Genomic DNA, 12,717 nt, shown 5'->3' with positions numbered 1-12,717 from the left:
ATTTCTGAATGAAGCCTTAATAAAAGTTAATCAATAACTGAAACATATCCAAAAATTGTGCTGCAGAAAAATACTTGTCTTGCAAAAAAATATGCTCATGGCCAGGAAAAAAAAATGATGGCTCTTGGACAGTGAAGATGGACCAGTCCTGAAAGGATTAATGGTGGAGTTGCTGCAAATCGATTTGTACGTCCTATTCCATTGGTCACAACTAGAGATGAGTGGAACTGAATTCTACTTGAGTATTACAAAAATCCGCATTGACCAAAATGTTAAAAATAAAAAAAACATTATACTCACCTTACTGCTCACTCCTATGGCCCCTCAGCTCCTCGCCATAAACTGTCTGTTCCTCGTCGCATCTTATCACCACTGGAAGCTCTGAAATTTCCGTGTCTCTCATGCTAGGTCGGGACTTCTGGCTCTTATAGGGTCCGGAAGGGTTCTGCCCATGCGTGCGCAACGTCAGGGCCTAGCGTGAGAAGCCTGGGGATTTCAGCACTCATGGCGGTGATAAGAAGATACAGCTGGACACATGCAGTAAGGTGAGTATTAGGATTTTTTTTATATATCTTATGTTTATTAGGTTTTGGCTTCTGGATAAACCCCTGAGTACAATAAGGGGCATTCAATTCGAGAATAACTTCTCTGCAAATCGAACTTCTGAGGAAAAGCCACAGAAACGGGCGAATTTAAATTTTGCCTGATCTGTCCAGCTATAGTCATGACAGCAGTCAGTGGTCACTGGATGGGAGCAGGAGAACTACCTCATAAATCACAGCTTCCACGACTCCTCTTTTGATTAACTGGGCTGGAGCAACACAACGATGATGTCGTAATCAAGAGTTGTGGATGCCATGAGATCTTGATAAAAGTTGCCAGGGCAACGGAAGTATTCTGCGCTTACTGGAAAAATGATTGTGAAATGCTGGTTTATTGTCATATTGTGTTTGTCATAGCTATGTATGGCTGTCCTGAAGAAAGAGTCAGTGTGACTCTGAAACGCGTTGACAATAAATCAGCATTTACATATCGTGGATGTCATTTTTCCAGTGTAGAATACTTCCATTGTCCTGGCAACTTTTTTCTGACACTGCCGTATGGAAGCCGCAGCATCTGGACTTTGGTCTTTTAGTGGTTGAGTCACACACAACCCTATAAGGTGAGCGAAATCACCATTTATTTCCCTTTATGTTACTTGGAATAAGACCCTATTGTGCTTTTGAATTTTATTTAGTCATGAGATCTTGATGTGATCTTACGGTCTTGTTCAGTGGCTGCTGACCACTCTCAGGGCCGATAAACAGGGATGTGGAAATCAATAGTGTTGTGTGAACGTGCTTGATTAAGGGGTTATCGGAGCACGCTCGAGTCCTAACTATCTTCGGCGTGCTGGCAAAATGTGTTTGCGTCGTTGCGGCTACATGTCTTGTGGCTGTTAGACAGCTGCAACACATGCAGGGATTGCCTGTTTGTCAGTCAATCCCTGCATTTCTCGCAGCTATCAAACAGCTGCGGCGACGCGAACATATTTTGCGAGCACTCCGAAGATAGTAAGGACTCGAGCGTGCTCCGATAACCCCTTATCCGAGCACGTTCACACACTAGAAATCAATTTGTTAATGGCACCACCATGAGAACACACCTGAGCTGAAAAATGTAGATTTTTTTTGGGTTTACTTCTTTGAAATGCCTGAAAGGTTTACTTAACTGTTTTGATTTATTATGGTAAAAATGGAAAAACCTGTCAAAATTAAGCGGATTTCAAATCTCCTGTTTCTCAAAGTAAGAAATGCACAGTTCTGTCACTAAATTTCCACGGGCACCCGGGGAACTTCAGGAAATAAAACACTAGATGGCGCTAAAATGTACTGCAAGTGACTTTACAGCAAAGTGCACATGTGCTGGGAGGGCAATGTACACAGAATAACAGAGGTGAAGCTGTGTGCAGCACAGGACAGACGGCATGGTGCTACATGAGGAATGAGGTGCACATGGCACAGCAGGCATTGTGTGCAGTCACTGCTCAGGCACGCCGTGAACATGGAACCACGGGCAGCCTGCTGTTTATGTCGGGGTCTGCGGGCGGGAAATCCCTTCCCAGCAGTGCCCTTTCTGGTGTCAATAGATGTTGCTTTGGTTGCTGCTGCCGCACTGGTAACACTTCCTGCAGTCATCTGCGGCCAATTGTATCCATCTCTATTCGTTCACAGACCCTGACGCCGCTCAGTCTGGCGGGGAGGAGACTCGCCATGAAAGGGAGACTGGGGTGGGGGATGTTAATAAACAAAACGCTGAGAAAGAGAGAAAGTTGAAAAAAAAAAGAGGAGGGAGAATCCCCCAGGCTGCCACCTTCTTTGGGGGTCTAGGTGCTATTTTTTATGAATGAACTGCATGCCAGTGACAAGTTATTAAGCGTTGTTAGTGTTGTGGCGCTGGGGAAGGGAGAGGCCAAAAGCCGTCTGAGGTAAAAAGCCCTTTTATGTAGGACACAGGATACACTGAGGTAACACTGGAAACTGCAGCCCAGCACCAGTTAACCCTGCTGTGTACAAGGCTGCAGTTGGCTCCTTATTCACAAGTAATGGATTTCTTTTTACTGGTCCAGTAACACATTCATACATCTTAGGGCTCATTCAGATGTCAGTTTTTCATGGATAGAACTTCCATATTATAATCTACCAAACTGGTAAAAATCTGATGCAAAACACCAATCGCTTTTCGCTTACAAGAAAAATCACTGACGTCTGAATGAGCCCTGTCGGATGAACAATGGCAGCTTATCTCCGGGAGAACAAAAGGATCAGTAGTCCGAAATTGGACGTGGTGGATTCTAAACTCTGTCCAGGGGCCACCATACACATTAGACGGTTCATCCAATGTTCGTCAAATGTGTATGCGGGGCTTTAGGTCAGTTTGAGACTAACATATTCAAAATCATCTATTTTTCATTCATAAAAAAAGACCATTTTCATCTATATGTCCGTGTTTTTACTTCCATAAGGCATCTGTTTACTAAATCAACAGGACCAAACAGAGTTTTCTTTGTTAATTGCAATGTATCCATAAAAACTGGATTATATCTGGATGTTGGTGCACCCATAGACTTGAATGAGCAAGTTTCATCTGAAATACGGAAGAGAATAGTGCATGGAGCAATATTTTTCACACAGAAAATCCGGCCGTCTGAACCAGTCCTTTTGAATAACATTGATCTTTGTACGGTCCATGTGATATCTGATTTTAACATGGACAGCACCTTTCCTTAAAATATTTTCGTCTAAACGTGGCCATAGGGCTCTACCTGATGTCTTTTTCATTGATAGAAAACATGCTCAATATGGGGCTAGTCAGAAGGACTTATTCACATGGCAGTATTTTGCATCAGTGTTTGTGCGCCAAAACCAGGAGGAGAACTTAGAGAAAAACTCTAATTGAAAGATTGACACCTGCTCTGTGTTTTGGAGATACTCCTGGTTTTGGCATACTAAGGGTGCAGTCAGATGGCTGTATAAATCGGACGGCAAAACACTGACTGGCCAGCGGCTCTCCCAACCTGAGCGTGACAGCTTCATGTATATTTCTATGCAGTTGCTACGCCGTGGCCAGTCTGACTGGTCTGATCTCAGTCCGATTATACAGCCGTCTGACTGCGCCCTAATACTGATAGAATACTGTTGTGTGAATAAAGCCTAAGGCTATGTTCACACATATGTTTTTTTCTACTGCAAATCTGCTGCTAACTTTTCTCTTGCAGGAAAACAGCTGCGTATTTGTTGCGTTTTTTGCTGCGTATTTGCTTTGTATTTTTGACCACCCACTACTTCCTATGGGTGAAAAAACACAGCAAATACACAGTAAAAATACAGGTGCGTTTTCTGCTGCAGAAACACTGAAAGAAGCGACCTGCTCATTTTTCCAAATACATAAGCAAGGCAGAAAATACGCAGCAAACAAAAAGCAACATGTGAGAACAGGGAATTCTGGTTTCTCATACACTTTGCTGGTATTGCTAGACGCAGCTGAAAATTTACATAAAAATCTGCAGCAAAATATGCAGCAAAACACAACATGTGTGAACATAGCCTAAGTCTGAATTTCTTTTTGCAGACCGAGTGTCAGAAAAAAAAACAACTAAGTCACAGATCACATATGCCCATTTAAATGAATGGGTTTGTGAAAAAAAAGTGGAAAGCACTTGTATGACATCCATGTGTCATCAGAGTACTGTATGGTTTTTACTGAAATGGGTAGGAGAAGTTGGACATTTTTTTTTTGCATATGAGTAAAAAACAGACGCAGCAAAATCGAATCAGATCCAGCACACTTTTAATTTTATTTTTTTCGCTTTTGGTGCAGTTTTTGTCCATACCATGTTTTTATAGCAAAAGAGAGCAGACGATTCAAGCGGAAAAAATAGTCAATAAAAACCGTTTTTATTTGACAAATCTTAAAAAGACAATGGTACCAAATATCCAGCAATTAAACAAATGCGTTTCAGCTTTATGAAGCCTTACTCATTAGTAAGGCTTCATAAAGCTGAAACGCGTTGGTTTGCCTGCTGTCTATGTCGTGGCATCGTCTTTTTAAGATTTGTCTAATAAAAATGTTTTTTATTGACTATTTTTTCACTGGAATCTTTTGCTATGTGATGCCATGGTTGGATCCCTGACCACTCCGTGTGGAATCATAACCTCTGTCGAGTCTTCACATCTGCGGTGAGCTGACTCTCCCTCTCCCCCCTCACCTTCTTCCTGCATTACCATTTTTTTACTTTCAAAATGGCAGTCTGGATTTTTTTAAATTGCACATGTTAACAGCAAGAAAAAAGTGCTTGTAAAAAACGCATGACTTCAGGATGTTTTTTGCAAGCCACAATAAGCTATGGAAGCAGTATATGCCAAAAAGGAATATAAAACACTTATATGCCAGTTCTTCAACCTTTTATGAAAAGTGGGCTGAGCATAACGTCAGGCTGTGTGGCCTGACAGTTTCACTAGAATCTATGCCAGATAGTGGCATAAATTATAGCAGAAACTCTGGATCATGACGGGAATACAATTTCTAACTTTGGAGTAGACCGAAAGATGTGCCAAATTCATACATTTTTTGGTCCTTGTAGTATATGTTATAATTTAGACTAAGCTTTTCTTCATGGACACACGGTTCATGTAAAAAAAACACGCAGCCATGCACTTGTCGAATTGTGGATGTGACTTGCCGACTAAGCTTGAGTGTGCCAAAAATGGAAACTTTACAACTATGTCATATGGATTAAAAAAACGGACATGTGGATCACATTCGGTCCTAATTATAGGTCATATGGAAAACCATATATGTAAATGTTTTTTATATGCCTAATGCTCAGAAGGTGTTCAGAAGATGTGATAATTCATGGGCCAGTCACATGCAGAAATTGTGGATGTGACTGTGTCTGTGTGCAGCTCTGTGTGCTCATCTACTTTACTGATGGGCACAAAAGCTAGTGCATGCTGCAATTCAAGTGAGCTAGCACATTAAAAGGGGTTATCCAGCCCCCATCAGAATGGTGCCAAAGATGTTACAACCCTGTACATCTGGAAAGACCTTCCAGTACTGAAGTCCTGGGTTCAGATCCCACCAAGGACAACATCTGCAAGGTATTTGCATGCTCTCCCTGTGTTTGTGTGGGTTTCCTCCGAGTTCTCCAGTTTCCTCCCACACTCCAAAACATACTGGTAGGGAATTTAGATTGTGAGCTCCAATGGGGATAGTGATGATAATGTCTGTAAAGTTCTGCAGAATGTGATGGTAATATATAAGAAAAGCATAATAAATAAATAAATAACAGGTATCATACACACCTCCTGCATATTATATAAGGACATGTGCATCATATCTGCCGATCATGCAAGTGTCTTGGCAGGTGTGTGGGGTCGCAATGTCATCAGCACTGCTTACTTCTGATGCGGAATTGAATGGCGCTGGTTAACCCTCTTAATTGACATTGATCAGTGTGCTGTTGCTTACTAGTGATGAGTGAGCACTAAAATGCTCGGGTACTCGTTGCTTGGGTCGAGCAAATTGGAATACTCAGGTGCTCGACCCGAGCAACGAGCCCAGTGTAAATCTATGGGAAACTCGAGCATTTTTCAGGTGGGTCCCCCCGGCGGTCTGCAGAGGGTCTAAAAATTGCCCAAATCGATGGGAACAGTGCTCAAATGACATGGGAACAGCATGGGGAAGACCCCTGGAAGCATGTCTGACTCACAGGTCACTGCTGTCAACAACATTGTCAGAGTATTACGCCACTTTTACGGACTCACAATAAAACATACAAAAACAAAACCAAAATGGATTTTCCTGGGAAATATATTAAGGAACATCCTTTCCAGGGTAATGACTTGTATATAAGGCAAAATAAATAACCAAAGCCAAAAATACTCCTCCACACCTTGGGCTATGTTCACACGTAGTGTTTTTGATGCGTTTTTGCACTTTTGCATTGCTTACAACAAAGACAAATGCATTCACTGGGAAATGTAATTTTAACATTTTACAACCTTATCTGGCCATGTGGTGTGTGACACATCATCAGACACATGCATACAGTGCTGAAAAGACATGGGAACAGCATAGGGAAGACCTCTGGAAGCATTTCTGACTCCCAGGTCACTGCCTAAAAGTGTGCCCATCATAAGTGATCCTTCGCGCATGGGAAGATGCCTCCCGCCATGCATGTGTCATTGCAGACTTACAACAATCACCGTCCACGTCCTTGTCCCACTGCAGCGTTCAGTTGTCCCTACCCCATTCCTTGGAATGCAAGCGCAAGTATGCAGCCACCCACCCACAGGCTGCAATACTATACTGCCAAATTTTTGACAGCTGCTTGCACTTGAAATGTGGCCTTTTAGGCTCGTGGAGGCGGAAGCTTTTCATAACCTCATGCCGACGGCGGCCGGGTGTCCATACTTGGTCCCCAGCCGCCACTATTTTTCCCGGTATCGTCTCCACCTTCCACAAGCACTGGTCTCACAACATTACCCGTGCCCTCCCCAGTGCACTTACTGGGAAGGACCGCCTAACCACAAACACGTGGACAGGTGAATGTAGCCAGGGACGGTACGGAGCCAGTCCACAGCTTTTTTTGCTGAGAGTTGTATTTAGCTCGGTGAAACGACTGGCATAGAGGGAAACCGTATCTACCTGGGTGTCATTTCTCCCAGGAAGTCCTCTAATGCAGCTTGTTGCAGAAGCAATGGCAGCCCGTCCAACATCAACTCGCACTTGTCGGTGGTGCTTTGACACACAAACATATTTCTTTGCGCCTTTAATTTCATGACTACAGAGTTGGACAATGGCCTGATCTGCAATGCGGTTTAAGAAATAACATGCATAAGCATGTCCGATCCACATTAAAAAAGCAGCCATAGAGTGGCCCCCACACTTTTCTTAGCCAGGGCTTTTTCTTGGCAGGGTTGGACGGGCCCACCAGAGAACCGGAGACTCCTCCAGTGGGCCCTGGCTTCTCCTTCAGGAGAGTTCATAGTGCCGAGGTGAGGCCATGATGATGATAGAGGCCACCATCTGCTTAGTTTTCTGTTACTTGAAATGCAAGCGCAAGTATGAAGCCAGCCACCCACCCACCCACCCACAGGCCGCAACACTAAACTGCCAGATTTCTGGGCAGCTGCTTGCACTTCAAATATGGCCTTTTAGGCTCGTGGAGGCGGAAGCTTTTCACAACCTCATGCCGGCGGCAGCCGGGTGTCCATACTCGGTCCCCAGCCACCACTGTTTCTCCCCGTGTTGTCTCCGCCTTCCACAAGCACGGGTCCCACAACATTACCCATGCCCTCCTCAGTGCACTTATTGGGAAGGACTGCCTAACCACAAACACGTGGACTGGTGAATGTGGCTAGGGACGGTATGGAGCCAGTCCACAGCTTTTTTTGCTGAGTTTTATTTCACCACAGCCATATTCTTTAGCTTGGTGAAAGGACTTGGGAAACCATATCTACCCAGCTGTCATTTCTCCCAGGAAGTCCTCTAAAGCTGCTTTCACTTGAAATGTGGCCTTTTAGGCTCGTGGAGGCGGATGCTTTTTACAACCTCATGCCGGCGGCGGCCGGGTATCCATACTCGGTCCCCAGCCGCCATTATTTTTCCCGGTATCGTCTGCGCCATCCACAAGCACGGGTCCCACAACATTACCCGTGCCCTCCCCAGTGCACTTACTGGGAAGGACCGCCTACCCACAAACACATGGACAGGTGAATGTGGCCAGGGATGGTACGGAGCCAGTCCACACCTTTTTCTGATGAGAGTTGTATTTAGCTCGGTGAAAGGACTGGCATAGAGGGAAACCGTATCTACTCTGGGTGTCATTTCTCCGCCACCAGGTTCCGCCCATTGTCACACACGACTATGCCTGGCTGTGTGTTCAGCGGTGAGAGTCACAGATCAGGCTGCTGTGTTACAGCTTTCAAAAACTCAGCAGCGCTGGACGGTTTGTCAATTAAGCATGTTATCTTCAGCACAGCCTGTTGCCGCTTGGCCAAGGCAGTGCTGCAGTGCTGTCAGCTTGTGACTGATGTGGTCATTTCGGAGATGGAGGAGGAGGTGCAGGAGCTGAACAATGTGATTACATTGAGGTTAAATTGGTGATGCTGTTTTTATACTAAAGAAAGATCCTATTGTTTTGTTTTTTTTACGTTATTTTTTAAGACAAATGCATTCACCGGGAAATGTCACTAACATTTTACAACCTTATCTGGCAATATGGTGTGTGACACATCATCAGACACATCCTGTTTTATTTATGATGGAGGGACTCTGAAAGTCATAAAGCCTATTTTTATAGGGCCATTAGACGGCCATTACTATTCTTAAAAGGCCAGCAGTTGGCCCTCGCTATTGTTAGAGAGCCGTCAGCCGGATATGCTTTGTTGTTCCCATTATTAACAAGTGGGTCTCCTATACTATTATTGTGTATCCAGTGACTGCAAGGGCTGCCAAAAATTTGGACGCAGCCCAATACCCCTTTGAAGAGACTTAGAGGAGGGTCTCAGTAAAAAAAATGTTCCCATTATAAAGGAGCGGGTCTTCTATAGTGGTAATGCCCATTCTGTGACTGCAAGGGCTGCCAAATTTGGGAAAAACCCCACTAAGAATTTAAAGACACATAGAGCAGGGCCACAGTAATGACAAATTCCCATAAGAAAGGAGAGAGTCTGCTATACAGTTATAGGGTATGCAGTGAGTCCAAAGGCTGACCAATTTTAGGAAAAACCCCACTAAGAATTTACAGACACATACAACTGGGCCACAGTAACAAGTATGACATGTTCCCATTAGAAAGGAGAGGGTCTGCTATACAGTTATAGGGTATGCAGTGAGTCCAACGGCTGACCAATTTTAGGAAAAACCCCACTTGTTCATTTTTATAAGATTTAGCCTGTCAACATTTTCAGTTGACAGGCGGATGCGCTTATCAGTTATAATTCCACCAGCGGCACTAAAAACCCACTCTGATAAAACGCTGGAGGCAGGGCAGGCCGAGACCTCCAAGGCATAGAGAGCCAGTTCATTCCACGTATCCAGCTTGGATACCCAATAATTATAAGGCACAGAGGAATCACGGAGGACGTTGGTACGGTTGGCAAGGTATTCCCTCAGCATCTTCCAAAACTTTGCACTCCTTGTGAGAGTACCCCGCGCCTCAGGGCCTGTGCGATGGGAGGGTCTGAGAAAACTCTCCCAGAACTTTGACAGTGTTCCCCTGCCTCTGCTGGATTGGAGTTGTGTCTCTCTCGCCTGTACTCCTTGGTTGTCCAACGAAGTGTGCCCTCTGACGCCAGCGTTTTCAGATGGGAATTTTTTTAATAGTTCCGCAACAAGGGCCTTCTGGTACAGCCCCATTTTTGTAGACCTGTCCTCCTCAGGAATAAGAGATATAAAGTTCTCCTTGTAGCGTGGGTCTAGAAGTGTCACCAACCAGTAATGACTGTCACCCAAAATTTTGAGAAAGCGAGGGTCATGGGAAGGGCAGCGTAACATAAACTCAGCCATGCGTGCCAGACTACTAACAGGCAAGACTTCCGTGTCCTCACCAAGAGGATGACTGACCATGCTCTCCTCCTCTCTGTCCTCTGGCCATCCATGCTGAACAGACGTATGACAGCTGTGCAGGTAGTACCGTCTATAGTGCATGAAACTAGCTCCTGTCCTTCCTCCTCCTCTTCCTCATTGTCACCCAATCCACGTTGGGATGAGATGAGGCTTGGCTGTGTGTAATCACCCTGTATGGTTCCTTGCTCCATCTCATCGTGCTCCGCATGCAATGCTTCCTCTTTGGTTGTGAGCAGAGAGCGTTTCAGAAGACAGAGAAGCGGGATGGTGATGCTAATTATGGCGTCATCGCTGCTCACCATCTTGGTGGAGTCCTCAAAGTTTTGGAGGATGGTACATATGTCTGACATCCATGTCCACTCCTGAGGTCTTATGTGTGGAGTCTGAACTGAATACCGACGGCCTTGTTGATGCTGGTACTCAACAACTGCCCTCTTCTGCTCACAAATCCTTCTCAACATCTGCAGTGTAGAGTTCCAACGCGTGGGGACATCACACACCAGTCTGTGAGCCGGAAGCTGCAAATGCTGCTGAAACACGGCAAGGGCGGCAGAAACTGTAACTGACTTTCTAAAATGGGCACACAGGCGGCGTACTTTAACAAACAGATCTGGCAGCTCCGGGTAGGATTTGAGAAACCGCTGAACCAGGAGGTTAAGCACATGGGCCAGGCATTGTACGTGTGTGAGCTCGCCTCACCTCAGAGCCGCCACCAGGTTCCGGCCATTGTCACACACGACCATGCCTGGCTGTAGGTTCAGTGGAGTGAGCCACAGATCTGCCTGCTCTTTCAGAGCTGTCCACAACTCTTCAGCATTGTTCTGTTTGTCACCTAAGCATATTAGCTTCAGCACAGCCTGTTGCCGCTTGGCCGAGGCAGTGCTGCAGTGCTTCCAGCTTGTGACTGATGTGGTCATTTCGGAGATGGAGGCTGAAGAGGAGGAGGAGAATGAGGTGCTGGAGCTGTAGACCGTGAGGGCAATGGGAGAGGACGTGTTCCGGCCTAAGGTCCTACTGGGTCCCGGCTTCCACTATGTTAACCCAGTGTGATGTCAGCGAGATGTACCGTTCCTGCCCACAAGCACTTATCCACGTGTCTGTGGTTAGGTGGACTTTCCCGGTAACTGCATTGTTGAGGGCACGGCTAATGTTTTGGGACACGTGCTTGTGTAATGCGGGGACGGCACACCGGCAGAAATAGTGGCAGCTGAGGACCGAGTACCGAGGGACGGCCGCCACCATCAGGTTGCGGAATGCTTCCGTCTCCACGAGCCTTAAAGGCAACATTTCCAGCGCAAGCAGTCGTGAAATGTGAGAATTTAGCAGTGTGGGCTGTGGGGCGTTGGCTGCATATTTGTGCTTGCGTTCCAAGGACTGGGGTATGGACAACTGAACGCTGCGCTGGGACAAGGACATGGACGTGCTTCCTGATGCTGCTACTTGAGAGTGCGCAACGACAGGTGCAGGGCGGGAGGCATCTTCGCATGCACCATGGACAGGGGATTGGCTTGCAGGCACAACAGCGGAAGAAGCAATGGTGCCACCTGCAGACACTGTTCCTGGACCCTGGGGTTTGGCCCACAAAGTCGGGTGCTTTGCTGCCATGTGCCTGATCATGCTGGTGGTGGTCAGGCTGGTCGTTTTGCCACCCCTGCTGATGCTGGCCTGGCAGATGGTGCAAATGGCCTTTTTGGGGTTATCTGCAGAGTCTTTAAAAAACAACCAGACTCGGGAAGACCTAACAGTTGTACTGGCAACTTCCTTCGTGTTGGTGTTATGGGGAATGGTTGCCTGCCTTCTGTCTGCGGCCACCACACTGCTTCTTCCTGCCTGTTGGGGTACTCTGCCTCCCTCCCCCTGTGTGCTGCTGTCCTCGCTCTGCATGTCCTCCTGACAGGTTGGGTCAGTTACTATATCATCCACCACCTCGTCTTCCACTTCCGCACCCTGGTCCTCCTACTGACTTTCTGGCAATTGTGTCTCATCATCGTCCACCTCTTGTGACACTTTCCCACCGTCGCCTTCGTGTGACTGTGGCTGCTCAAATATTTGGGCATCGCTGCACGCGATCTCCTCTTGCCCCGCTTCAAGTGGACCGGGCGAGAGGCCCGAATCTATAAATGGAAAAGTGAACAGTTCTTCAGAGTGTCCAAGTGTGGGATAAATTGCCTCTGAGCACTCGGCATGGTGGGAGGAAGGAGGATCAGGGTGAGGAATATGCGGTCCAGACTCACGGCTACTGAGACTTGACCGTGTGGAAGACAGGGTGGTGGTGGTGGCTAAGTGACTGGAAACATTATCCGCTATCCAACCAACAACCTTTTGACACTGCTCTGAGTTCAATAGTGGTGTGCTGCAGTCCCCTAGAAATTGGGACAGGAAGGTCAGGCGAGAAGATGTGGGTATTTGTTGTGGCACAATTTCAGCTTGCCCACGGCCTTGTCCTCGGCATGCACCATTACCATCACGTCCAGTTCCCCATCCCTTGCCATGTGCCTTGCCCATTTTAAATGGAGGACAGTATCTTCCACTCTCACTACAAATAACTGAGTTTGGAGCGATCTTATATGTGATCCGTATGACGGAGAAAACAGAGTTTTAAAT

This window comes from Phyllobates terribilis, unplaced genomic scaffold, assembly GCF_046119375.1.
Source record: "Phyllobates terribilis strain yellow unplaced genomic scaffold, ASM4611937v1 Scaffold_11__3_contigs__length_659146591, whole genome shotgun sequence".
Classification (NCBI taxonomy): domain Eukaryota; kingdom Metazoa; phylum Chordata; class Amphibia; order Anura; family Dendrobatidae; genus Phyllobates; species Phyllobates terribilis.
The sequence above is the reverse complement of the archived record's forward strand: the minus strand, read 5'-3'. Positions refer to the sequence as shown.